This window comes from Schistocerca serialis, chromosome 1 (genome assembly GCF_023864345.2).
Source record: "Schistocerca serialis cubense isolate TAMUIC-IGC-003099 chromosome 1, iqSchSeri2.2, whole genome shotgun sequence".
NCBI lineage: Eukaryota > Metazoa > Arthropoda > Insecta > Orthoptera > Acrididae > Schistocerca > Schistocerca serialis.
The window spans coordinates 65,863,280-65,888,962 of record NC_064638.1 but is presented as its reverse complement, the minus strand read 5'-3'; the positions used below and the strand labels follow the sequence as shown (position 1 = coordinate 65,888,962).

The window sequence follows — 25,683 nt, the reverse complement described above, 5'->3', positions numbered from 1 at the left end:
CTGAGTCACAATCGTCATTGCAGCGACAGCAAGGCAAAACTTTAAAAAGTGCCGTGACCAGGATTCGAACCTGGGTTATTGCGGCCACAACGCAATGTCCTAACCACTAGACGATCACGGCCACAGAAGCACCGCCGAGAGCAGTTCTCGCGAATGCAAGTGGCTATGCACAGCAAAGCTCAGCCCACTGTGTCTCGCCACAGCTGTGTCAGACGTGGTCTCCATTATATGTATACTGGCAAGCGAAACGTGTCTGCGCTGTTAGGACACTAAGCAGTGTGGTTAGCTGCATTAAACCCCTGTGGCAATGTCTTGTAGTCCTCCAACTCTGTTGACCACAGGTATGTGCCTCGATAAGAGGTGGACAGATGTCGCATCGCTCTCGCCGTCACTTGTGACCGCGAATCGTACTTAACGTCATTTTGTGCAAGCGTCAGCGGAGCGTCAGTCAAACTAAGTCGGGACAAGTCGCATAAGAGGAGCAGTAAAATGCGCATTTCCGGTACCGGGAATCGAACCCGGGCCTCCTGGGTGAGAGCCAGGTATCCTAGCCACTAGCCCACACCGGATAACGACACAAATGCTCCTTCAGCGAACACAGCAAGCTGTACACAATCCACTTGACGACAACGGCAAAAATTAGCGTTTCCACTGCATAGAACGTCATGCTCGAGACACATTTCGTGGAGTCGAGCGCCAGCAATCGTGACACCAAACTGCGCCTGTGAATCCTGTCGTTGCACCACGCACTGTGCTGCTACGACAATTTAAGAGACGCTAACGGCTTGCTGCGCTGTTTCCTTCGCGGGTAATCAGTGCTCCTGCTTAGAAAACATTGGCAGCGGTGGGATTCGAACCCACGCCTCCGAAGAGACTGGTGCCTGAAACCAGCGCCTTAGACCGCTCGGCCACGCTACCTACGCGCCACGGCGGTCACAGGAGCTGCGTTCTTACCCACGAGACCACACCGCAATGGCACAAAAACGAGAAGTATAAATTGGCAGCGGTGGGATTCGAACCCACGCCTCGGAAGAGACTGGTGCCTTAAACCAGCGCCTTAGACCGCTCGGCCACGCTACCTGTGTCAGTGCTTTTCGCTTTTGTAGAAACAGTGCACGACACAGCTTCCTGTTCTGCTGCGACTGGCTGCTCATCCGTTCCACCTCAAACAACTGCCCTTTTCGAATAGAGATTAACTACACAGGCGGCTGCCCGCGCTCTGGTGCGGCTGCATTGCGTGTTGATAATGAACTGGTAGTGCCACCTGCAGCCTGCGGAACATGAGTGAAAAATCAAGAGGGCACCGTGATTTCAAACACTGAGTCACAATCGTCATTGCAGCGACAGCAAGGCAAAACTTTAAAAAGTGCCGTGACCAGGATTCGAACCTGGGTTATTGCGGCCACAACGCAATGTCCTAACCACTAGACGATCACGGCCACAGAAGCACCGCCGAGAGCAGTTCTCGCGAATGCAAGTGGCTATGCACAGCAAAGCTCAGCCCACTGTGTCTCGCCACAGCTGTGTCAGACGTGGTCTCCATTATATGTATACTGGCAAGCGAAACGTTTCTGCGCTGTTAGGACACTAAGCAGTGTGGTTAGCTGCATTAAACCCCTGTGGCAATGTCTTGTAGTCCTCCAACTCTGTTGACCACAGGTATGTGCCTCGATAAGAGGTGGACAGATGTCGCATCGCTCTCGCCGTCACTTGTGACCGCGAATCGTACTTAACGTCATTTTGTGCAAGCGTCAGCGGAGCGTCAGTCAAACTAAGTCGGGACAAGTCGCATAAGAGGAGCAGTAAAATGCGCATTTCCGGTACCGGGAATCGAACCCGGGCCTCCTGGGTGAGAGCCAGGTATCCTAGCCACTAGCCCACACCGGATAACGACACAAATGCTCCTTCAGCGAACACAGCAAGCTGTACACAATCCACTTGACGACAACGGCAAAAATTAGCGTTTCCACTGCATAGAACGTCATGCTCGAGACACATTTCGTGGAGTCGAGCGCCAGCAATCGTGACACCAAACTGCGCCTGTGAATCCTGTCGTTGCACCACGCACTGTGCTGCTACGACAATTTAAGAGACGCTAACGGCTTGCTGCGCTGTTTCCTTCGCGGGTAATCAGTGCTCCTGCTTAGAAAACATTGGCAGCGGTGGGATTCGAACCCACGCCTCCAAAGAGACTGGTGCCTGAAACCAGCGCCTTAGACCGCTCGGCCACGCTACCTACGCGCCACGGCGGTTACAGGAGCTGCGTTCTTACCCACGAGACCACACCGCAATGGCACAAAAACGAGAAGTAAAAACTGGCAGCGGTGGGATTCGAACCCACGCTTCGGAAGAGACTGGTGCCTTAAACCAGCGCCTTAGACCGCTCGGCCACGCTACCTGTGTCAGTGCTTTTCGCTTTTGTAGAAACAGTGCACGACACAGCTTCCTGTTCTGCTGCGACTGGCTGCTCATCCGTTCCACCTCAAACAACTGCCCTTTTCGAATAGAGATTAACTACACAGGCGGCTGCCCGCGCTCTGGTGCGGCTGCATTGCGTGTTGATAATGAACTGGTAGTGCCACCTGCAGCCTGCGGAACATGAGTGAAAAATCAAGAGGGCACCGTGATTTCAAACACTGAGTCACAATCGTCATTGCAGCGACAGCAAGGCAAAACTTTAAAAAGTGCCGTGACCAGGATTCGAACCTGGGTTATTGCGGCCACAACGCAATGTCCTAACCACTAGACGATCACGGCCACAGAAGCACCGCCGAGAGCAGTTCTCGCGAATGCAAGTGGCTATGCACAGCAAAGCTCAGCCCACTGTGTCTCGCCACAGCTGTGTCAGACGTGGTCTCCATTATATGTATACTGGCAAGCGAAACGTGTCTGCGCTGTTAGGACACTAAGCAGTGTGGTTAGCTGCATTAAACCCCTGTGGCAATGTCTTGTAGTCCTCCAACTCTGTTGACCACAGGTATGTGCCTCGATAAGAGGTGGACAGATGTCGCATCGCTCTCGCCGTCACTTGTGACCGCGAATCGTACTTAACGTCATTTTGTGCAAGCGTCAGCGGAGCGTCAGTCAAACTAAGTCGGGACAAGTCGCATAAGAGGAGCAGTAAAATGCGCATTTCCGGTACCGGGAATCGAACCCGGGCCTCCTGGGTGAGAGCCAGGTATCCTAGCCACTAGCCCACACCGGATAACGACACAAATGCTCCTTCAGCGAACACAGCAAGCTGTACACAATCCACTTGACGACAACGGCAAAAATTAGCGTTTCCACTGCATAGAACGTCATGCTCGAGACACATTTCGTGGAGTCGAGCGCCAGCAATCGTGACACCAAACTGCGCCTGTGAATCCTGTCGTTGCACCACGCACTGTGCTGCTACGACAATTTAAGAGACGCTAACGGCTTGCTGCGCTGTTTCCTTCGCGGGTAATCAGTGCTCCTGCTTAGAAAACATTGGCAGCGGTGGGATTCGAACCCACGCCTCCGAAGAGACTGGTGCCTGAAACCAGCGCCTTAGACCGCTCGGCCACGCTACCTACGCGCCACGGCGGTCACAGGAGCTGCGTTCTTACCCACGAGACCACACCGCAATGGCACAAAAACGAGAAGTATAAATTGGCAGCGGTGGGATTCGAACCCACGCCTCGGAAGAGACTGGTGCCTTAAACCAGCGCCTTAGACCGCTCGGCCACGCTACCTGTGTCAGTGCTTTTCGCTTTTGTAGAAACAGTGCACGACACAGCTTCCTGTTCTGCTGCGACTGGCTGCTCATCCGTTCCACCTCAAACAACTGCCCTTTTCGAATAGAGATTAACTACACAGGCGGCTGCCCGCGCTCTGGTGCGGCTGCATTGCGTGTTGATAATGAACTGGTAGTGCCACCTGCAGCCTGCGGAACATGAGTGAAAAATCAAGAGGGCACCGTGATTTCAAACACTGAGTCACAATCGTCATTGCAGCGACAGCAAGGCAAAACTTTAAAAAGTGCCGTGACCAGGATTCGAACCTGGGTTATTGCGGCCACAACGCAATGTCCTAACCACTAGACGATCACGGCCACAGAAGCACCGCCGAGAGCAGTTCTCGCGAATGCAAGTGGCTATGCACAGCAAAGCTCAGCCCACTGTGTCTCGCCACAGCTGTGTCAGACGTGGTCTCCATTATATGTATACTGGCAAGCGAAACGTTTCTGCGCTGTTAGGACACTAAGCAGTGTGGTTAGCTGCATTAAACCCCTGTGGCAATGTCTTGTAGTCCTCCAACTCTGTTGACCACAGGTATGTGCCTCGATAAGAGGTGGACAGATGTCGCATCGCTCTCGCCGTCACTTGTGACCGCGAATCGTACTTAACGTCATTTTGTGCAAGCGTCAGCGGAGCGTCAGTCAAACTAAGTCGGGACAAGTCGCATAAGAGGAGCAGTAAAATGCGCATTTCCGGTACCGGGAATCGAACCCGGGCCTCCTGGGTGAGAGCCAGGTATCCTAGCCACTAGCCCACACCGGATAACGACACAAATGCTCCTTCAGCGAACACAGCAAGCTGTACACAATCCACTTGACGACAACGGCAAAAATTAGCGTTTCCACTGCATAGAACGTCATGCTCGAGACACATTTCGTGGAGTCGAGCGCCAGCAATCGTGACACCAAACTGCGCCTGTGAATCCTGTCGTTGCACCACGCACTGTGCTGCTACGACAATTTAAGAGACGCTAACGGCTTGCTGCGCTGTTTCCTTCGCGGGTAATCAGTGCTCCTGCTTAGAAAACATTGGCAGCGGTGGGATTCGAACCCACGCCTCCAAAGAGACTGGTGCCTGAAACCAGCGCCTTAGACCGCTCGGCCACGCTACCTACGCGCCACGGCGGTTACAGGAGCTGCGTTCTTACCCACGAGACCACACCGCAATGGCACAAAAACGAGAAGTAAAAACTGGCAGCGGTGGGATTCGAACCCACGCTTCGGAAGAGACTGGTGCCTTAAACCAGCGCCTTAGACCGCTCGGCCACGCTACCTGTGTCAGTGCTTTTCGCTTTTGTAGAAACAGTGCACGACACAGCTTCCTGTTCTGCTGCGACTGGCTGCTCATCCGTTCCACCTCAAACAACTGCCCTTTTTGAATAGAGATTAACTACACAGGCGGCTGCCCGCGCTCTGGTGCGGCTGCATTGCGTGTTGATAATGAACTGGTAGTGCCACCTGCAGCCTGCGGAACATGAGTGAAAAATCAAGAGGGCACCGTGATTTCAAACACTGAGTCACAATCGTCATTGCAGCGACAGCAAGGCAAAACTTTAAAAAGTGCCGTGACCAGGATTCGAACCTGGGTTATTGCGGCCACAACGCAATGTCCTAACCACTAGACGATCACGGCCACAGAAGCACCGCCGAGAGCAGTTCTCGCGAATGCAAGTGGCTATGCACAGCAAAGCTCAGCCCACTGTGTCTCGCCACAGCTGTGTCAGACGTGGTCTCCATTATATGTATACTGGCAAGCGAAACGTGTCTGCGCTGTTAGGACACTAAGCAGTGTGGTTAGCTGCATTAAACCCCTGTGGCAATGTCTTGTAGTCCTCCAACTCTGTTGACCACAGGTATGTGCCTCGATAAGAGGTGGACAGATGTCGCATCGCTCTCGCCGTCACTTGTGACCGCGAATCGTACTTAACGTCATTTTGTGCAAGCGTCAGCGGAGCGTCAGTCAAACTAAGTCGGGACAAGTCGCATAAGAGGAGCAGTAAAATGCGCATTTCCGGTACCGGGAATCGAACCCGGGCCTCCTGGGTGAGAGCCAGGTATCCTAGCCACTAGCCCACACCGGATAACGACACAAATGCTCCTTCAGCGAACACAGCAAGCTGTACACAATCCACTTGACGACAACGGCAAAAATTAGCGTTTCCACTGCATAGAACGTCATGCTCGAGACACATTTCGTGGAGTCGAGCGCCAGCAATCGTGACACCAAACTGCGCCTGTGAATCCTGTCGTTGCACCACGCACTGTGCTGCTACGACAATTTAAGAGACGCTAACGGCTTGCTGCGCTGTTTCCTTCGCGGGTAATCAGTGCTCCTGCTTAGAAAACATTGGCAGCGGTGGGATTCGAACCCACGCCTCCAAAGAGACTGGTGCCTGAAACCAGCGCCTTAGACCGCTCGGCCACGCTACCTACGCGCCACGGCGGTTACAGGAGCTGCGTTCTTACCCACGAGACCACACCGCAATGGCACAAAAACGAGAAGTAAAAACTGGCAGCGGTGGGATTCGAACCCACGCTTCGGAAGAGACTGGTGCCTTAAACCAGCGCCTTAGACCGCTCGGCCACGCTACCTGTGTCAGTGCTTTTCGCTTTTGTAGAAACAGTGCACGACACAGCTTCCTGTTCTGCTGCGACTGGCTGCTCATCCGTTCCACCTCAAACAACTGCCCTTTTCGAATAGAGATTAACTACACAGGCGGCTGCCCGCGCTCTGGTGCGGCTGCATTGCGTGTTGATAATGAACTGGTAGTGCCACCTGCAGCCTGCGGAACATGAGTGAAAAATCAAGAGGGCACCGTGATTTCAAACACTGAGTCACAATCGTCATTGCAGCGACAGCAAGGCAAAACTTTAAAAAGTGCCGTGACCAGGATTCGAACCTGGGTTATTGCGGCCACAACGCAATGTCCTAACCACTAGACGATCACGGCCACAGAAGCACCGCCGAGAGCAGTTCTCGCGAATGCAAGTGGCTATGCACAGCAAAGCTCAGCCCACTGTGTCTCGCCACAGCTGTGTCAGACGTGGTCTCCATTATATGTATACTGGCAAGCGAAACGTGTCTGCGCTGTTAGGACACTAAGCAGTGTGGTTAGCTGCATTAAACCCCTGTGGCAATGTCTTGTAGTCCTCCAACTCTGTTGACCACAGGTATGTGCCTCGATAAGAGGTGGACAGATGTCGCATCGCTCTCGCCGTCACTTGTGACCGCGAATCGTACTTAACGTCATTTGGTGCAAGCGTCAGCGGAGCGTCAGTCGAGCTAAGTCGGGACAAGTCGCGTAAGAGGAGCAGGAAAATGCGTATTTCCGGTACCGGGAATCGAACCCGGGCCTCCTGGGTGAGAGCCAGGTATCCTAGCCACTAGACCACACCGGATAACGACACAAATGCTCCTCCAGCGAACACAGCAAGCTGTACACAATCCACTTGACGACAAAAGCAAAAATTAGCGTTTCCACTGCATAGAACGTCATGCTCGAGACACATTTCGTGGAGTCGAGCGCCAGCAATCGTGACACCAAACTGCGCCTGTGAATCCTGTCGTTGCACCACGCACTGTGCTGCTACGACAATTTAAGAAAGAGACGCTCACGGCTTGCTGCGCTGTTTCCTTCGCGGGTAATCAGTGCTCCTGCTTAGAAAACATTGGCAGCTTTTTTTTTTTTTTTTTTTTGGCCTCCCAACTCCCCTTATAGCCCGGCCTTGCGCTCTCCAATTTATGCCTTCTTCGCGAGCTATAAAATAAAACGGTGCTGCTTGCAAACAGAAAAGATTAATTTTTGTTCTGTTCATTCAGCTGAAAACCGTAAACTCCTCGGTACGGTTCCTTGAGCGTCGACGTCCTCCGGTAGACGTTGGTGTTGAAGATGAAGTGAGGGAATCGGAGATACTGGATTGCTTTGAGGAAAGTTTCTTGTGGCTGTTCACCGCTAACAAAGCATTGAAGGAAAACTAAAATCCTCTTGAAGTTAAAGTGCAGGCCTATAATGACAGCAAAGTAGTAGCTTTGCGCCTACATGCCTTAAAATAAAAAATGAAAGAATAACAGCGCATGAGGCGCTGTCCACCTAAATTCAATAAAAGAAAGAATAAAATTGGAAAAAAAAGAATAAAAAATCAAATACTGCCTGAGTTAGTCCTCTCAGTAATAGGGAAGGAACACCCTTCACACGTCCCATGACATTAGTGTTCAAAATGCTTCGTGGCGGCCATTAAAATAAGTAATGAAAAAGTAAGTCACAAAAATGAACAATATCGACACATGTCAAAGGCATGAGTAAACTCCCGAACTTTCCGAACTGTCCGGCGGATAACGAGAAGGAAAACACAATCCTCTCCGACGTGTTTAAAAAGAAAGTAAAAAATCCTCTTTTCTTAAAAACCAAACAATCTCCGTGGCAGCTCGGTGCGCAACGTATCCGTGAATGTACGCCGATGACAGAGGAACCAGACGTTGTAAAAAAAAATGAATAAAAACATAAAAAAATCACTAAATGACAGCAAAACACAAACACACACGAACACAGGATAAAACTGTGTTAAACTTTTCGTCGTCGTTTCCACGTTGCAGTTCGGCACAAGCGTAAGCATCGTACTTGTTCAATGATTCACTGTTTCACTGTTCCTGTAGTATTCAATTTGCATTAACTATGTATCCGGACCCGGAGACAATGCAAAACACAGAAGTAAGGAAAAGTCGCAGCAGTAAAGTGCTGATTACAACAGTTTGTCGTGGGCAAATGCGAGTGCAATTTGCAGAAAATTGGCAAAGATTTTGGCATAGTCTTTCCTGGTTTTAGTGAGATCATGTTGTGTGGATAAATAAACCAGATAGGCATAGTCGTCCGTAAGTCGCAATTGCAGGAGGGCGAACACAGTGTGAGCCACGATCCACGCAGTGGCGGCACGCTTCGTATGCGGATAAGGGTTGAAGTCCGGGATCAATGCCGTGTCCGCAGAAAAAGCGGCAGCGCTGGTGCGGTTGATAAGTGCGAGCATCCTGGCGGCAATGTTCCAAGTCGACCGTGACCGCAGGCACACGAAACGATGTTCTAAGGTGTCGTCTTGACGACAGTCTTCACACAAGCTCGATGGAGATAAGTGAATGCGGCGCAGCTTTTCGTTGGTGGGGAGAATTCTGTTAACCACTTGGTACCAAAAGCTGCTGACGTCCGCTGACAGGAAGGGAGCATGAACGTGAGCCCACACCGTCCTCCACGCAGATCGCGGGTAGCGCGCCTCCATCTTATTACCGACCGGCCGTCCTCTTAGTCCCTGGTAGACACGTTTCACAGTCCGTGTTCGATGGTCGAGTACGTCGGCGGCGAGATAACTTTTTTGAATGAAGTATTCTCGAACACAACGCAGCTGAAACGGGATGGTAGTCGGGTCGAGAGGTGCTGCTTCAGATAGAGGCCGATGAATAGCGAACAAAACAGCTGTGGGGCTCGACGGATCCTGTTCAATAGTGACGCTCGTCCGATGAAGGAGCAATGCTGCGGCTTTCATAGCAAAATGAGTGAGCCCGAGCCCACCCTGTTCGCGCGGTAAAGTACATGTTTCGTAAGACACCTTGAAAATATGTCCCCGCCACAATAACCAATAGACTGCCTGTGTTATGGCTCTGCCCAAATTCTTGGGTACCTGAAATAACTGTGCGAGGTACCAGGCTTTGCTGAGCAAGAAAACATTTATTAAAATCACCCGCTGTGTTAACGCGAGGGTGCGAGTAGCGGACAGGCTAGCCATAGCTCGTATACCATTTAAGACAATACGCCAGTTGTAGGACGCAGTCTGTAACAGATTGGCCCGAAAGCGAACACCCAAAATTTTGTGTTCCTGCTTCACTGTAAACCATGGGCGTTTGAAGCCACGTGTCGCTGCATAAATAGGCAGAAAAACCGTCTTACGGGTATTGATGCTCGCACCGGATGCACGTTCATACTGTGTAAGAACTGCGCGTATTGTAGCAAAGTCGGTAGCCGAGGACACCAAGAGGCCAAGGTCGTCAGCATAAGCGCGACAAACGTGCTTCTCATTCCCAATACGTATTCCCCTACAAACACTGTGCAACTTACGCAACAAAGGATCTAAGGAAATAGCGTAAAGCGCCATTGACAGAGGGCACCCTTGTTTGACTGAACAGCAGAGCGCAACAGGTTCCGATAATAGTCCATTGATACTAATCCGTGAGGTGGAATTTTTGGAAAGGTTAAAAATCATAGTTATATACTTTACACCGAATCCAAACTTCCGGAGCACTCGCCGGAGATAGAGGTGGCTAACTCTGTCAAAAGCCATTGCAAAATCGATGGATAAAATGCCAAAAGGAATCCTATTCGTCGAAGCATAGCCAATGGCATCTCGGTATGTCGACACAGCACCATAGAGAGTGCGTTGAGGCACTGCACAGTATTGAAAGGGACTAATCAGTTTTTTCATGACCAGCTTCAAGCGGGAGGAGATACATTTGGTTAAGAGTTTGTAATCACCATTAAGAAGGGTGATTGGTCTAAGATTGCACAGTTTCCTGGTGACTGGAACCTTTGGAACCAAGACCACAATACCTTCCAGGAAGGACGCAGGGACATCCACACCATTTAAAATTTCATTAAAAACATCAGTCAGAGCAGAACCAAACAAGTGCCAAAAATACAGATAAAATTCCGGTGGCAACCCATCAGCGCCCGGTGATTTATTCTGGGAACACAGTTTTAAGACATCACCCACTTCGTCCACGGTAAAGTTTTCTGTGAGGCGACGGCGATCCGCTACGGATAAGACGTATGGAACGTCGTGGAGAAGCTCGGAAATCGCGGCAGCATCAGTGTATTTCTCACGGAAAAGTCCGATGAAGTGACGGTGGGCCTCGGCAAGAATTGCCGCCTGGTTAGCAAGCCGCGCACCGTCAGCTGATTCCAGCTCTGTGACGTAACGTCGCTTTGCGCGCCGGCGTTCGCGCAGCTGATGAAACACGGAAGGCGCTTCATCAGCAAGCGCCCCGGGGGCTCGGCTCCGTACGACAGATCCGCGCAACGATTCCCTTTTCAAATCCAGAAGACGGAGTTTTATACGCCGAATTGTCGCCATCCGAAGAGCGGGATTGTTTGTGTGCAGGTGGATGGCATCATTTAAACAGCTCTCGTAAAATTGCAATGTAGAACGCTCCCAGTGAGCAACATCCTGACTGAACTCCAGGATCGCCTTGCGTAATGCCGGCTTAACAAATTCTACCCACCAAGACAAAGTGGAGGCATATAGACCGCGATATTTGAGCATCCTCTGCCACACACGCACGATAACCGGCGCAAAATGTGGGTGTGAGAGATGTCGCACATTAAACTTCCATAATCGACTTGCGCGGGGTTTATCCGCCAATAGAGAATGAAAGCGGCAGACATACGCACAATGATCGGAAAAAATCACGGGGTGAACAGAGGAGTCCGTAAGACAGTGCTGTTTATCACGAGAAACGTAAATCCTATCGAGCCGACTCCTTCCCGTGGGATAAAAGAAAGTAAAGCCCACGTCCCGCGGGCGTAAATAACACCACGAGTCAATTAAATTCATCTCAGTAACGAGCGTCTGTAATTCTAGGCACTTATACGGCCGTGGCTCCTGATCTCTATCGTCCAGCACGCAATTAAAATCGCCGCCCATGACTACAGGCAGGTGGGGGCCCTGTAAAAGGTGACAAATGTCACTGCTATAAAACACACGGCGACGTGGCTGCCCGTCGGCACCAGAAGGGGCGTACACGTTAATATATCTTACGTTGTTGATCGTGCAAGCTACACCACGACCGTTAGGAATTGTAGCGACATTACCATAGTCATGACCAACACGAATTAAAATGGCAGTACCACAATTACACTCGATATCAAAGTTCAAGAGTACTTGATAGCCCGGAATGGAGTGAAGTAGATCTATCACAACCTCCTGCAAAAACACTACGTCAGCAGCAATGTAATTGATAAAACTCACAAAACTTGCAAACTTCACTGGCGACTCCAATTTATTAAGATTAATGGTAGCCACAACTGATGGAGGACGTGCTACCATAGACAACAGGGAAAAACAAATAAAACAAATTAGACGGCAGGAGTGGACCCACCCTCCTCCTCCATATCGTCTGCCCAGTCACAACGTTCAGACGGTGCAGCTGAAGTAGGCGGTTCTTGTGTGGGAGGTACAGACGCGGAATCCTGCGAAAGGGGACGCGTGCGACGCTGGGGGGGTGTCTTCCGCCTTACGCTTAACCGAAAGTTGTGCCGGGTTCGTTGCCTGAGACGTCGTAGTGTCCATTGCAAGAGTTACATCAGAGTGGTGCAACATTTCCTTTAACTGCTGTACAACCTGTTCCCGCCTGTCGGCCGACACACTTGTCGTAGGCGCTGGCTGACTGCTCGCCACAGGACGCTGTGGACGACGCCCCCCCGCAACCGACGGCCGAGATTCGACTACGGGGCGAGGCAAGGGCTTGTGCGCCGGCTTTTGCACAGATTTTTGTTTTTGTTTTGACTTCGGACGGGGAACCTGCTTCCATTCCGGAGACGGGCTGCGTTCTCCGCGAGAAAAAGACCGTGTGTCTAAAATCCGCGAGCTACTGGCACTGCGGAAGCGGTCAGTATTGCCACGCCTGTCCGAAACACTTTCACGCCTGGGCTTTGGTTCCTGTGAGGCAGGAGCCCCGTCCGGAACACCGTGAGGTACGGAATGAGATGGTGACGAAGCCACTACAGCAACAGGGGGGGTAACCACCTGAACGGGTTCTGATCCGGTCCGTTCCGGAACTTCAGGCACAGCCAAAGGCGGAATCGGTACAGTAGTGGCGGGAACTGACTGAGAAAGTACGGACAAGGTTTGAACAGAATCAGAACCGGCTGCAGTGGCACCGACATCCATCGCGACCGCAGCAACTAACGGCGTTTCCGTTTCCGCGGAACGTGCCGGTGAACGGGGAACACCTAACAACACGGCCGCGTACGACGCGTCGTCATCTTGCCCACGGGGCGGCAGCTGCACAGGGCGCCTATGCCTAGGACAATTTTGCCGAAAATGGTCTGTAGCATTGCAATAGGAACACGTTTGCGGCTGACCACTATATGAAATAAAAGCCCGGTGGCCGGCCATAACCAAAAACGAGGGAACGTGCTTCCTCACAATCATCTTTACACTGCGGATACCGTTCTCAACCTGATATATATAAGCGGACGACCACTTTTCTTTCGTTATCGACAAAACTGTGCCATAAGGCATAAGGCTACGAGCTATTGTCTCATTCCTAGTCTCAAACGGCAGATTGAATACCCGAACATTTCGAATACCAAAGCCAGCAATCGACAGAGTAACATTACTAAAGGTCCCATCAGAGTGTTTGAATTTTCGTACACCACCGTTTTCACTTACGAGGGCATCGCACAATTCCGGACATTTTAATTTAACAAACAAAGAGTTCAAGAACGCGTCTAATTGCAATCCCAGCACATCACTTTCAGGAATTTTCAAGTCATTTTTCATCCACGAATGAATTTCGAAAGCAGACGGTCGGGTGACGTTTCTATCAAATTCGCACTGGATATTATTTTCTCGGTCTTCAGAATCCATGTTAACTTACAGTTCAGCTGACTACAGCAGCGAAGAAACAGTCACCGCGAAGAACCGTCGCCGACTGCGAAGCACACGTAAACACCGCCCGACACGCCGGAGCGAGCGCGCGATGTGTTCGGGCCCACGACTCCGAAGAGACTGGTGCCTGAAACCAGCGCCTTAGACCGCTCGGCCACGCTACCTACGCGGCGCCAGGGGCACAGGAGCTGCGTTCTACAGCACGAGAAAACACCACAAAAAAAAAACGAGAAAAAGTTGGCGGCGGTGGGATTCGAACCCACGCCTTCGATGAGACTGGTGCCTTAAACCAGCGCCTTAGACCGCTTTTTTTTTTTTTTTTTTTTTTGGTATCCTAGCCACCTTTTTTTTTTTTTTTATTAGCACGACGCTATAGCCCACTGAGCTAACGGGCGATGCAACGCTGTCGCATCAGCAGTCCAAAACCGCAAAACCGTCTCCTCTCCCTTCAAAACGGCCGCGCCATTCCCGTGAGGATGTATCTCTTTTTCTTGACTTTCTCTCACCTTATACTTGGAACCCAGAGCAGCAGCTCCACGAAGACGAAAAACGGCCGTGAGAAGTTTTCTCATCTCAGCCAAGAAAATTCACGTTCCGGTACCGGGAATCGACCCCGGGCCTCCTGGGTGAAAGCCAGGTATCCTAGCCATTTTTTTTTTTTTTTTTTTTTGTTATAGGATTCGAACCTGCAATCTTCGGATCGGAAGTCCGACGCCTTATCCATTTTTTTTTGTTTTTTTGTTTAGTCAGACGCCTTAACCACTTTTTTTTTCGCCTTAACCACTTTTTTTTTTGTTTCTCTACGACTTTTTTTATGTTTCCCAGTACCTTTTGACGCCTTAACCACGTTTTTTTGCTTTATTACTTTTTTATTTGTTTTGTTTTATATATTTTTTTGTATTTTGTTTTTTTTTATGAAAAACGAAACCCTTAACCTTCTATGAAAATAAATTGGAATGGTGAAAATGACAACGAAAAAACTTCGCCCTTGGGCATAGTAGAAATGCTGCTCGAAGAATAAACGTAGCATAAAGACAGTTTCTTATCTCACTCAATGAAAGTTCCTGTATCCAGTGTCCAGCGAGTCAGTGAAGGCCGCAGTGTGAGGGGGAGTCCAGACGCGACACAGAAGCAGTGGGGCCTCTTCGCGGCACTACTGGTGTCCCGCGGCCCGGCCTCACCCCGTCACACTCAGTTGACCTATCCGATACCCATGCGATGAAACCCTATTTTAAGCATATTGCCGAAGAATTTCCCATGATTCGGGTACGTGCAGGTTTTGGCGAATTCGATAGCCATAAACATCTTGAATTCCAAATAATTGTCACCGCCAAAATTATTAAAGATGTAGCTGGAATAGGTACCCAGCAACCACAAAACTGCATTGTTTTTCGTCTGCGGATAAAAATGCACATCGGGACGAGACAGTAGTGCTGACGAAACATTGGCGGTTGTAGTCCTGGTAATAAGAGCTATTTTTTCTCGAAGCCAAACCCAGTTCTGGAGACGTTCCCCGCAGGTGTAACGGTGGATAACTGTATCCGTCAGTTGGCAGCGACGACAGAGAGGGGTGTCACTGAGCCCGATATTATGTAACCTCTCGTTCGTGCTAACCACATCATTGATGGCTTTGTACCAGGCAGTGCGAGCATCGGAACTGAGGACACGGGAACTGACATTGCGCCATACGATATCCCAGTTCATGCCACCGAGCTTCGTTGCCAATGGATTCGTTCCTTCGTGTTGTCTCCAGTCCGCTATTATGGCTTGTGCAGTTAAATGTTGAGAGTTTATGACCTCTTTACTGATGTAGCTCCGTGAAAGGTAATAATCTCTGATATGTTTTAGCCGATAACTGATGGGCTGAATATTCAGCGGTGGGTCAAGACTTTGCGGCCTGACGGCAGTGAATAATTGCGCTGTAATGCCGGAAGGATCATTGTTAATTATAGCGGCCGTCCTTGTAACATAGAGAGCCATCGCTTTCACCTTGATATCTACTAATCCCATCCCTCCATTCTAGGGGTGGAGTGTCGCAGTTTTGGCAGACACGCGAAAAATGTCCCCTCTCCAAATAAAATTGGTTACCTTCGACATAATTTGCTTAGCAATGACTGCAGGCAGTGGCAGGAGCTGCGCCATGTAGAAGGCTTTGGATAAAATACAGGAGTTGACCAGATGAATCCGATCAAATTGATTGAGGCTTCTGTGGGAATTGTCAATGAGAGCACCGTGAAGTTTACGCACAATTTCCCTCCAGTTTGCCGCCGCCATCTTTAAAGAGGACGCCGTCAAGATGATGCCGAGAGCCTTGTGGACGCTGACTTCCTGAGCGTAGCCAACTCGCAAATGCTGGAGGCCACAGAGGTTAATAAATTTACTTTTCTTGTCATTCAATTTAGCCCCCGACGCCAAACAGTATTGCTGGAGGTGAGCCGCTAAAGTGGTGACATCATTCTCATTGCGGACAACCACACCCACATCGTCGGCATAGGCGCCTACGACAGTTTTTACTCCTGAAAGTGTTAGCCCTGTGAGTTTCGCCTGCAGTTGGAGTAACAGAGGTTCGAGTGAAAGAACAAAAAGTAACATGGACAAAGGGCTGCCTTGTGGAATCCCTCTGTTGATTTGAATCGGTTGGGTTAGTTGCGAGTTGACAGAAAGTCTTGCGTTGATCCCCAGTGCCATGTTTTTGATCATCTCAATCGCTTTCTGCAAGAAACCGAATCTTTTCATGGTTTCAAGGAGGTACTCGTGAGCGACGAGGTCAAAGGCTTTAAAAAAGTCCAGAAAGATCAGCCAACACTTCACGTTACTGGCGTTCGTTAAAGCAATGATATCCCGGTAGAAAGCTGCCGTTTGCAATACATTTCTCCCGAAGGCACATGTCTGCTGACGTCCAATGAATTTAGCAGTGAGGGGCATCATTCGCGTGTTGATTGCACGGGCGACTATTTTATAATCGGAGTTTAACAATGAAATGGGGCGGAAGTTGGCGATATTTTTGGTACCTCTGTTTTTAGGGAGAAGCACAATTGTGCATTCCTTAAAGGCAAGTGGTACAGGCTGCCCTTGAAAAACTTCGTTCACTAATTGGGTGATTTTGTCCCCAATGATGTGCCAATACCTCCTGTAAAATTCAATGGGTAATCCGTCAGGACCAGGGGACTTCCTGATCGGCGAGTGGCAGACAATCTCCAAAACATCTTTATTACTAAATTCCAAAGAAATGGTGTCATTGTCTTCTCTAGTTATAGTAGAGGAAATGGCACTAAACAGTTCGTCATAGCAGTCGTCATGAGTAGCCGCTGACGTGTAGGTGTCAACAAAATAGTCGTGTAGTGCCTTGATAATCTCTCGCTGGGTGTCGACAGTCGTGCCATCACCGAGTTTCAGGGCCTCAATAAAGGTCCTCCTTCTGTTCTTAGCATGTTTGACAAGGTGGTATAGAGCGGCTGTTTCATCGTCCCTGACCGACTTCACTTTAGATTTGATCTTAAGACCTTCCAGTTGCATCCTCTTAAGATTGATTAATTTCGCCTTTATTTTTCGAATGTCGTCTATTCTGGTGTTCGCGGCGTCGGCTCTATCACAGAGGTCGCGTAGGATAGTGTAGTAGAACTCCATCGTCTTCTTTATCGCGGCTGCTCTGTCAATACCGAAGAATATAACAACTTTTCGCAGTTTGGGTTTTGCATGCTGAGTCCACCACGCTATGGTGCTACGAAAGTTTGTGGTAGCGCGCAAGCACTGCTCCCAAGCGCGTCGCACCGCCGCCTCGAGGTCAGCATCCGTTAATAAAGAGACGTTCAAGTTCCATTGATTTTTATACCAACGCGTTGGTTGTGGCACGAAATTCAGGCACGCAACGACACCACTGTGATCAGAGAAGCTGGAGGGTATCGTTTCAATTTGTAACAAGACATTCTCTAAAACGTCGGAAACATAAATCCTGTCAATTCTGCTGCAGGAATTCGCGACAATATGTGTGAATCGTACCAAGGTCGGGTACCTAATTTCCCACGCGTCTTTCAGTTTGAGGTCGGTCACGAGACGCTTTAATTCAGGCGAATAATTAAAATTCGGGGACTGATCTTTCTGGGATAAAACACAATTAAAATCACCTCCAATGATAACACGTTCGGGACTTTTCCATAACAAATAGATGATTTGTTTCTTAAAAAAGTTTGCTCGTTCCACTCTATAGGTACTGCCAGAAGGCGCGTACAAGTTAATGATGGTGACGCCAAAAACGGTGACACCCACACCTCTACCGGAATCTAACTTGTCAACCTGAGTGGCGGGAATGCCTTCTCTAAGTAAGATGGCAGTCCCCACGTTCGAATCGGGGGAAAAATTTGTAATAGCAACAAAACCAGGAAGAGTTAAGTGTGGCATGGCCACCTCCTGCAAAAGAGCGATATCTGTTCCCGACTCATAGAGATATTGTTTTAAGGCACTCAGTTTCACCTCCGACCGGATTTTATTAATATTTAATGTCGTGATCGTATATGCCTGCGACATAATGACAGTACGTTGGAGAGGCGGAAGGAGTAATTACCTTTAAAGGGCAACATCTTCATGCCATTCCATATTTGTGGCCGGGAAATTCGTGTCTGTGACGTCACTGAGTTGTATTCTTGCGTCTTTGTTCTTACTCTTTTTACGCACAGCATTTACATTAGGTTGCACTCGGATCCTGGGGCGGACACTGTGGAGCACCTCCGCAGCCGGCGGCGTGGGAGGGTCGTGGGTGACGTCAAGCTGCTCTCCCGGCACATCCCGCGAAGGGATCGCACGCGGCGACACCGCCGGCGAGCGAGCAGCTGAATTATCACCCGCACTATCAGCCTGTTTGGCAACATTCTCTGCCCGCAGCTGTTTGTTGTCACCGACAGACCCGGACAGCTGTGTTTGTATTATTTCCTGGAGTTGTTGACATTCCCCTTGTTGTGAGTCCTGAACCGAAGCGGCTGCCACGTGATGTGTACCGTCGGCGCTCAGAGATGTTTGTATACCACCATCACAGGCCTCTGTGTGTGTACTTCCTGCAGGAATGTGAGCTACACGTACAGGTTGGTCGGCCGGTGTTGGCTGTCGCGGAAGTTCTAAGGCACTAGCCAGCGGTAACTGCTTAACTTCCACGGAAGTATCGGCACTTGAAATTGTGGGAGGAGAAGCGTCCACAATAGCCTCACCGATTGGAGCTTTCGCTTCCGAGCCGGATTACTGATCGTCCTTTTTCGCGGTCTCATGCGCACTAGAGGTGTCGTTATCAGAGCCACTGCTGTCACAAGTCCTGCGCCTCTTATTGGTCGCGGCATCGAGTTTTGCAGGGGGCAACGCACCTTTTTCTCTCCGAACCAGAACCGGAAACTCCTCAGAGCGAATTTCCTGTTGCTGTTCCGAAGGCATTTCAGAACTAGGGAGCCCAATCTCTGTCATTGGCTTGGCGGCCACTACATCCGCTAAAGTAAGCCTTTTACGCTGCTGGAGGGAATTCTTTAACACAAACATGCGCCTGGGGCAGTCTTGACGCAAGTGACCACTCTCATTACAGATATGACAGGTCGGTGTTTGGCCAATCTAAGTAACGTGAGCCTTATAGTCACAAACAAGTATATGGGATGGAATATTTTGCTTGACATGCATTTCTACAGATCGAACGCCACTGTAACATTGCAACCTATGTTGACTTGACCACCGTTCATGTCGAATCGGTTTAACGTCACCGAATTTGGACAGTACCTCCTTTAGATAACAATTTTCTACTTCAGGGGGTAAGTTAAAAATACGCACGTTCGTGTAGTCTACATCGGCATTGGAAATGAGCACTGTACTTACAGAGTCGTCCCGGTGTCGGAAAATAGCACTTCCTCCGTGCTTCGTCATGATCTTCTCCAGTTATACAGGATTCAGTAATTTAACGAAGAAACAATACTGCTCGGTATCATAATAGGCGGTGTGCACTTGGTCAGATATAATTCCAATAACATCAACGATCCAATCATGTATCTCCAGTGAACTCGGTTGCACAGATCGGGTGGACTTGTCGAATTCAAAACGGAGTGTACACTTTCGCGGAAATAACCTGGACATTGCAGCAGATAGCGAGCGGTTAACCCGCTATAATAAGACCGCAACAAAAATACAAATGGAAAACGATATAAACTGCAGAATAACACAACACTTGCAAACAGAAATATGAGTGTAAACACGCCTTGGGAACACGCGGCGGAGCGAAGCACTAATACGTCCGACCAGCACGATGTCGCAAACGCGACTACCCCTGAGCTAAGGAGGCTGTTACAGCTCACACCTCTTTGCGATCGTACAGCTCTCGAGAAAAATACATTTCAGAGTCCAGAAAATGCGTACAAAGATTTACTCTGCCACAACAATTCGCTACCACTGAGGTACACAGCAATGACTGACGGGTACTGCCGTCTTTCGTCTATCGTCATCTGTGATCTTGGCTCAGGCCCGAAAAGACACGCTATTTTGAAATTTTCGGTTCACAGCAGTACATTGGCCCATTTAAAATTGTGCTGCCCCCTGTGAGAATCGAACTCACGACCCCTTGATTACAAGACCAGTGCTCTGCCCTTTTTTTTTTTTTTTTTTTTTTTTTTTTAGCAGTTTCTGGTGCCTACTTTAATAGCACCTTTCGCACTTTTCATTTGCGAGAGCATTTCTTAAATACCGCACCCATTCATAATTTTTTTTATTCTTGACCGCTTTTTTCGAAAGGGCTACGGTAGAAGAGGCTGTTACAAAATTCGTTTGACTCCTGTGAGGATCGAACTCACGACCTCTGGTTTACTAGACCAGCGCTCTGCCACTTTTTTTTCTTTTTTTGAACCCGGGGCCTCCAGCACCCGAAGCAGGAATCATACCCCCTTTTTTTTTTTTTTTTTTTTTTTTTTTTTTTTAAATGACCCAGTGCAGCTCGGTGGAGGCGCGTTGGGCAGGGGTCGAAACCCGAGGCCTGGCCATGACGTCTCCTCCTCCCTGCACTGAAGCACAGTGGCACCAATACGTAGTAATTGTCCTTGGTTCGGAGTCTCATGATACAGATATGTGGACACGGGGCTTATTTATGCGTTGTCTATCCAAACAGGCAAAAGCTTGGCAGGAAGGGAAAGTAACTAAGAGCTAGCGAGAATGTCTCCCCTCTCATGAAGTGAGATCAGTAGCCCCCTATACCGGTGCCATTGATGCAACTGGCGCAGGAGCGAGCAATAGAAGTGGAAACTTAACCAATCCCCTGCTTTTCGAAAACAATACTGAGCATATTCGCAAAGTCCCTCTTAAGATGTTGCGTCCAGATTGTTGCGTCCAGTACTCATGAAGCATGTAACCAGTAAACGAAATAAAGTCGGAAATACCATCACCATCAACCACTGCAAAAATGTAACGGCCAAGAAGCCACATAATGGTGTTGTTCTTTGTCCGGGGATAAAAAACCGTGTCCGGCCAGCAGAGAATATCAGTGGTAAAAGCTGATTCCGAGCTTCTGGTGAGTAACGCCAATTGTCGGCGCAGCCAGTACCACATGCGAAGACGGTCAGCGCAGGAAAATCGATGTGGGAGTGTATCAATACAACCACACGTTTGACAAAGCGGAGTGACACTTAAACCTATACGATGAAGTCGTTCGTTCGTAGGAATCAGCTGATTAACTACCTTATACCATAGGGAGGCAACAGTTGCGGAAATAACGGGTAAGCTGATATTCGTCCATATGTTACGCCAATGAAAACGGGGATATTGTAAAACAATCGGGATGGAAGAAGAAGACCTGTGCCATTTGTCAAGCAGTATTCGCGTAGTAAAAACAGTACTACGTTGTAAGTGGAGATCCAGATAACTAATCTCAACGTAGAAGTCCCGAACATGCCGTAGCTTCGCATTTAGAGGCCCTACGTTAATAGGCGGTGACAAGCTCGCAGGACGAACGACATGGAATAATCGCGAAGTAACAGTCGGGGACTCAGAAAATAAAAGATGGAGGGTGCGCTTAACATAAAGGGCAGCAGCCTTGACACGGACATCGGTGAACGACAAGCCGCCCTCAAGTCGCGGCTTCGTAAGAACATCACAACGTAATTTAAAAATGTGCCCCCGCCAAATATATCTGTTAATAAGCTGGACCATCTTTGCACCCTGCATTCTGGGAAGCGGAAACAACTGAGCAACGTAATATACTTTACATAAAACATAAGTGTCTAATACATGCTTTTTTTGCAGTATCGGTATCGAACGCCATGAGTGTTCGAATAAAACACCTTGAAGCTTGGAAATGGCCACTTGCCAATTTTTCGCAGCCATACGAAGAGGACACCGTTCAAGATAGATACCTAAATGTGTATGATGTTCAACAGCCGTAACCCACGGAACAACCACATGTTCAAAGCCCCGCAAATTCAGGAGTTTGCTTTTACGGGGGTTGATACGAGAACCTGAGGCAGCAGAAAATTTATCTAGTTCCATTTTCAACGGCGGCACTTCTGCGGTGGAACGAAGCAAAACAACCAAATCATCAGCATAAGCTGTTGCTGTCTGGGTAACCCCAGAGATCGTAAGACCACGAAGTGTCGAGTTGAGACGTGTGAGGAGTGGTTGAAGGGAGAGAGCATAAAGGGTCATGGATAAAGGGCTACCTTGCGGGACGCCACGTTTAATATCAATGACCTTCGTCAGCTGTCCATTAATGTCAATCTTAGCAGAAATGCCAGTCGTCATATTCTTAAGAACCAGCAGCGCCTTTTCATTAAAACCGAGTCGGCGCAGCAGAAGCTCTAAAAACGAATGGGACACACGATCAAAAGCCTTACTAAAATCAACAAATAAAAGCGCACAGGAAATATTGGTGACAGCGACAATCGACACAATGTCACGATACCCCGCCAGAGGCGTCAAGATGGAGCGCCCCGGAAAGCAGCTTTGACAAGGAGTTATCACAGGTGTAAGCAAGACGGATAGACGTGCATTAACAGCCCTAGCAGCCGTCTTATAATCAAAATTTAAAAGGGTTAAAGGACGAAAGTCACTAGCTGTCTTCAAACCAGCAGATTTCGGTATCAGGACAACCGTACCTCTCTTGAAATCGGCCGGAATTGTGCCACCATTCAAAATTTCATTTACTATATCCGTAAAAACAGGCCCTATAATAGTCCAAAAGCGAACAAAAAACTCCTTAGGAAGGCCATCCGGACCAGGAGATTTGTGAGATGGTGAACAAGCAATGAAAGCTGAAATTTCGTCTACAGTAAAAGGAGCTAAAAATTCCATATTATGGTCCTCTGTTAAAACTGATGGGATAGCAGTTAAAATCTCGTCAACATCAAGCGGATCAGAATCAGCCACAGCATATAAGGTCTCATAGTAGCAGGTAAGTTCATGGGTTATTTGATTCTGTAAGGTAAGCCGGCGACCATCAGTTGCCATAAGGCCGTCAATCAATACACGTCGACGGTTCTTGTGGTGACGAAACAGATGGTACATGGAAGTCATTTCATGTGCTAATGTGGACGGCGGTTTAGATTTAATCTTCAATCCTTCCATCTGAAGCCGTTTAATACTAAGGAGCTTGGCTTTAATTTTCCGAACCTCAGAAAGGTGGGCACATGTCATTCGAGAAGTATCATAAAGTTCGCGAAGCACCGAATAATAATACTCAAAAGTCAGTTTCAGATCTCGCGCTCTATTATAACTGTAGGACATTAAAGTGCGACGTAGTTTTGGCTTCGCACAGTGGATCCACCAGTGAAGCTTAGACGGATAGTATCGCAGAGAACGTAAACACATGTCCCACGCCGTCTGTATTAGAGGTTCGATGTCAGGGTCATCGAGCAAGGAGACATTTAATTTCCACAGCGGCCGATAAAGTTTAAGAGGCTGACGCTCCAAATTAATTATAACCGCAAGGGCACAATGATCCGTAAAACTGGCTGGAATAACATCTACATTTAAAACAGAAACACTAAGGGGATCAGAAATATACAATCGGTCCAGTCGACTACTTGACATGGCAGTAAAAAATGTAAATTTAACTAAAGTGGGGTGTTTAACCTCCCACGCATCGCGTAGTCGTAGTTGACGTACAAGAGAATGTAGCTCGAAACAATAATTAAAATGAGGGGATTGGTCCTTAGCTTGTAATACACAATTAAAATCACCCCCCAATATCAAAGTCGCAGGATTTTTGCGTAAAAGATAAATCAGATCCTCTTTATAAAAACGAGACCTTTCCTGCCGTTTGCTGGAACCAGAGGGGGCGTAAATATTAACCAAGGTTGTGTCAAATAACCGACAACCAATACCCCTTCCCGAGTCTAATAGTTCAATTTCGGTAACGGGGATACCGTCACGAATTAGTAAGGCAGTACCTGTGGAAAACTCAGGCGCAAAATTTATAATAGTGCGAAAGCCAGGAACAAACAGGTGTGCAACGGAGACTTCCTGCAGGAAAACAACATCAGCTGCAGAGTCATAAATGAACTGCTGCAGAGACGCTAACTTCAGAGCAGATTGAATGCTATTTATATTTAAGGTAATAAACATGTACGCCTGCAACATCAACCAAAAAAGGGAAAATGAACCCTAATTACACCACATTAGAAGCAACTACATCCAGATCATCAACATCAGACATGGCAGAGGGTGATTGCCCGGAATCAACGGAATCAGAGTCATCCTTTACATGCTTGTGTTTTTTCCGCACCGCGTGAAGATTGGGGGGCACTTTCACCCGACGGCGTATCTGATGCACACCAGATTCAAGAGCAGGTGGAGTGGGGGGTTCGAGATCAGGCACGTCAACCAAGGCATCCGAAGGATTAGCAGGGCGAGAGGAATCAGAAGAAGGAGCAAGCAAGGGGAAAACTGCATCAGGAACATCGGCACCGGCATCAGAAGGTGTAGGTATTGGAAGTGTAGGAGGTGGAGAGATAGGTTTGGAATCCGCTGAAGCGGAGCGCGCGGTTCTAGAAGCGATTTTCCGACAAACAGCTGTCTGCACCGAAGTGTCGTCAACATGTTGTGATGTCTGTGTCGGGAGGGATGTCAACACCACCTCGACCGAATGTTGTGGCTCTTGCGCCGACAGCGTGGCAGCAGGTTTGACGTCATCAGGCAAAGCAGGAGACACAGTGGGAACAGAATCCAAAACAAGCATGGGAGATTCCGGAATTCTCTCGTCAGAGTCGCAAACCGGCTGCGAAACAGCAGCTTCGTCATCAATGCTACCGGTATCACTAGCACGACGGCGTTTGTTATTGGAAACAGACGGGATCAGTGTAGAAGCAGCCGATACATCTGGGCGAGTGGGTAACGGGGGAAAACCTGCATCAGAGGAGGGTTGTGAAGAATCTACTGCAGGAGGCTGACACGAGACAGTGGAGGAAGCTGCTGGCACAAGATCGGCAACCGTTAATTTGCGGCGTTGTGCTAGCCCATTTGTAAGCACAAACACCCGCTTAGGGCAATTAGCACGAACATGACCATTTTCATTACATAGAAAACACGTACCAACTTGCCCCTCATAAGTAAGATGAACACGATAACCACATACAACCAGATGGGACGGTATATTCGACTTAATATGCATTTCAACCGATCTGATACCATTATAACATTGCAGCTTATGTTGTGCAGACCAACGTTCATTTCGAATTGACCGAACGGTACCATAACCAAGCAAAGCTTCCTTGAGATAACTGTTTTCAACTTCAGGGGGTAAATTATAAACCCGAACTGTGGTATACGTAATTTCCGCATTTGAAACAGTAACACTGCTAACAGAACCATCTCTATGACGGAACGACACTTGCTCACCATGTTTAAGTAAAATCTTATCTAGCAAAACCGGGTTCAACAATTTCACAAGAAAGCAGTAAAGTTCTGTGTCAAAATACGCCGTATGTACCTGGTCCGATGTAATGCCAATCGTAGCCACAATCCATTCGTGAATTTCCAACGAAGTTGGTTGAACATTCCTGGTGGCCTTGTTAAACTGAAAACTGAGAGTACACTTCCGCGGAAACAACCGGGAAGCCATAACACTTAATTAATGCGGCAAAAGCCGCTATACAACACAAGACACAACACAAACACCAAGGCGACGAAACAACGAAGAAAAGAAGACAAACAACGTCACACACAGAAAGTAAATAGTCACAACCCGAGGGAAACGGCGGATCGAATACACAGCACGTCCGATCGCTGTCGCGTCTCAAGCGGAACTCTGACCCCTGAGCTAAGGAGGCTGT

At 48.7% G+C, this 25,683-nt stretch overlaps 22 non-coding genes across 22 annotated transcripts; all 22 read right to left on the bottom strand.

The window, feature by feature from the left end:
• Positions 1-49: 49 nt before the first annotated feature.
• On the bottom strand, positions 50-121 carry Trnah-gug (transfer RNA histidin (anticodon GUG)). Its single transcript has one exon. It is a non-coding gene; the product is annotated as a tRNA-His (tRNA).
• Positions 122-497: 376 nt separating this feature from the next.
• Positions 498-569, bottom strand: Trnae-cuc (transfer RNA glutamic acid (anticodon CUC)). The gene has a single exon. It is a non-coding gene; the product is annotated as a tRNA-Glu (tRNA).
• A 267-nt stretch (positions 570-836) lies between these two features.
• Trnal-cag (transfer RNA leucine (anticodon CAG)) lies at positions 837-918 on the bottom strand. Its single transcript has one exon. It is a non-coding gene; the product is annotated as a tRNA-Leu (tRNA).
• Positions 919-998: 80 nt separating this feature from the next.
• On the bottom strand, positions 999-1,080 carry Trnal-aag (transfer RNA leucine (anticodon AAG)). Its single transcript has one exon. It is a non-coding gene; the product is annotated as a tRNA-Leu (tRNA).
• Positions 1,081-1,367: 287 nt separating this feature from the next.
• Trnah-gug (transfer RNA histidin (anticodon GUG)) lies at positions 1,368-1,439 on the bottom strand. The gene has a single exon. It is a non-coding gene; the product is annotated as a tRNA-His (tRNA).
• A 376-nt stretch (positions 1,440-1,815) lies between these two features.
• Positions 1,816-1,887, bottom strand: Trnae-cuc (transfer RNA glutamic acid (anticodon CUC)). The gene has a single exon. It is a non-coding gene; the product is annotated as a tRNA-Glu (tRNA).
• A 267-nt stretch (positions 1,888-2,154) lies between these two features.
• On the bottom strand, positions 2,155-2,236 carry Trnal-cag (transfer RNA leucine (anticodon CAG)). The gene has a single exon. It is a non-coding gene; the product is annotated as a tRNA-Leu (tRNA).
• An 80-nt stretch (positions 2,237-2,316) lies between these two features.
• Trnal-aag (transfer RNA leucine (anticodon AAG)) lies at positions 2,317-2,398 on the bottom strand. Its single transcript has one exon. It is a non-coding gene; the product is annotated as a tRNA-Leu (tRNA).
• Positions 2,399-2,685: 287 nt separating this feature from the next.
• Positions 2,686-2,757, bottom strand: Trnah-gug (transfer RNA histidin (anticodon GUG)). The gene has a single exon. It is a non-coding gene; the product is annotated as a tRNA-His (tRNA).
• Positions 2,758-3,133: 376 nt separating this feature from the next.
• Trnae-cuc (transfer RNA glutamic acid (anticodon CUC)) lies at positions 3,134-3,205 on the bottom strand. The gene has a single exon. It is a non-coding gene; the product is annotated as a tRNA-Glu (tRNA).
• A 267-nt stretch (positions 3,206-3,472) lies between these two features.
• Positions 3,473-3,554, bottom strand: Trnal-cag (transfer RNA leucine (anticodon CAG)). The gene has a single exon. It is a non-coding gene; the product is annotated as a tRNA-Leu (tRNA).
• An 80-nt stretch (positions 3,555-3,634) lies between these two features.
• Positions 3,635-3,716, bottom strand: Trnal-aag (transfer RNA leucine (anticodon AAG)). The gene has a single exon. It is a non-coding gene; the product is annotated as a tRNA-Leu (tRNA).
• Positions 3,717-4,003: 287 nt separating this feature from the next.
• Positions 4,004-4,075, bottom strand: Trnah-gug (transfer RNA histidin (anticodon GUG)). Its single transcript has one exon. It is a non-coding gene; the product is annotated as a tRNA-His (tRNA).
• Positions 4,076-4,451: 376 nt separating this feature from the next.
• Positions 4,452-4,523, bottom strand: Trnae-cuc (transfer RNA glutamic acid (anticodon CUC)). The gene has a single exon. It is a non-coding gene; the product is annotated as a tRNA-Glu (tRNA).
• Positions 4,524-4,790: 267 nt separating this feature from the next.
• On the bottom strand, positions 4,791-4,872 carry Trnal-cag (transfer RNA leucine (anticodon CAG)). Its single transcript has one exon. It is a non-coding gene; the product is annotated as a tRNA-Leu (tRNA).
• An 80-nt stretch (positions 4,873-4,952) lies between these two features.
• On the bottom strand, positions 4,953-5,034 carry Trnal-aag (transfer RNA leucine (anticodon AAG)). Its single transcript has one exon. It is a non-coding gene; the product is annotated as a tRNA-Leu (tRNA).
• A 287-nt stretch (positions 5,035-5,321) lies between these two features.
• Trnah-gug (transfer RNA histidin (anticodon GUG)) lies at positions 5,322-5,393 on the bottom strand. Its single transcript has one exon. It is a non-coding gene; the product is annotated as a tRNA-His (tRNA).
• Positions 5,394-5,769: 376 nt separating this feature from the next.
• Trnae-cuc (transfer RNA glutamic acid (anticodon CUC)) lies at positions 5,770-5,841 on the bottom strand. Its single transcript has one exon. It is a non-coding gene; the product is annotated as a tRNA-Glu (tRNA).
• Positions 5,842-6,108: 267 nt separating this feature from the next.
• On the bottom strand, positions 6,109-6,190 carry Trnal-cag (transfer RNA leucine (anticodon CAG)). Its single transcript has one exon. It is a non-coding gene; the product is annotated as a tRNA-Leu (tRNA).
• An 80-nt stretch (positions 6,191-6,270) lies between these two features.
• Positions 6,271-6,352, bottom strand: Trnal-aag (transfer RNA leucine (anticodon AAG)). Its single transcript has one exon. It is a non-coding gene; the product is annotated as a tRNA-Leu (tRNA).
• Positions 6,353-6,639: 287 nt separating this feature from the next.
• Positions 6,640-6,711, bottom strand: Trnah-gug (transfer RNA histidin (anticodon GUG)). Its single transcript has one exon. It is a non-coding gene; the product is annotated as a tRNA-His (tRNA).
• A 376-nt stretch (positions 6,712-7,087) lies between these two features.
• Positions 7,088-7,159, bottom strand: Trnae-cuc (transfer RNA glutamic acid (anticodon CUC)). Its single transcript has one exon. It is a non-coding gene; the product is annotated as a tRNA-Glu (tRNA).
• Positions 7,160-25,683: the final 18,524 nt, after the last annotated feature.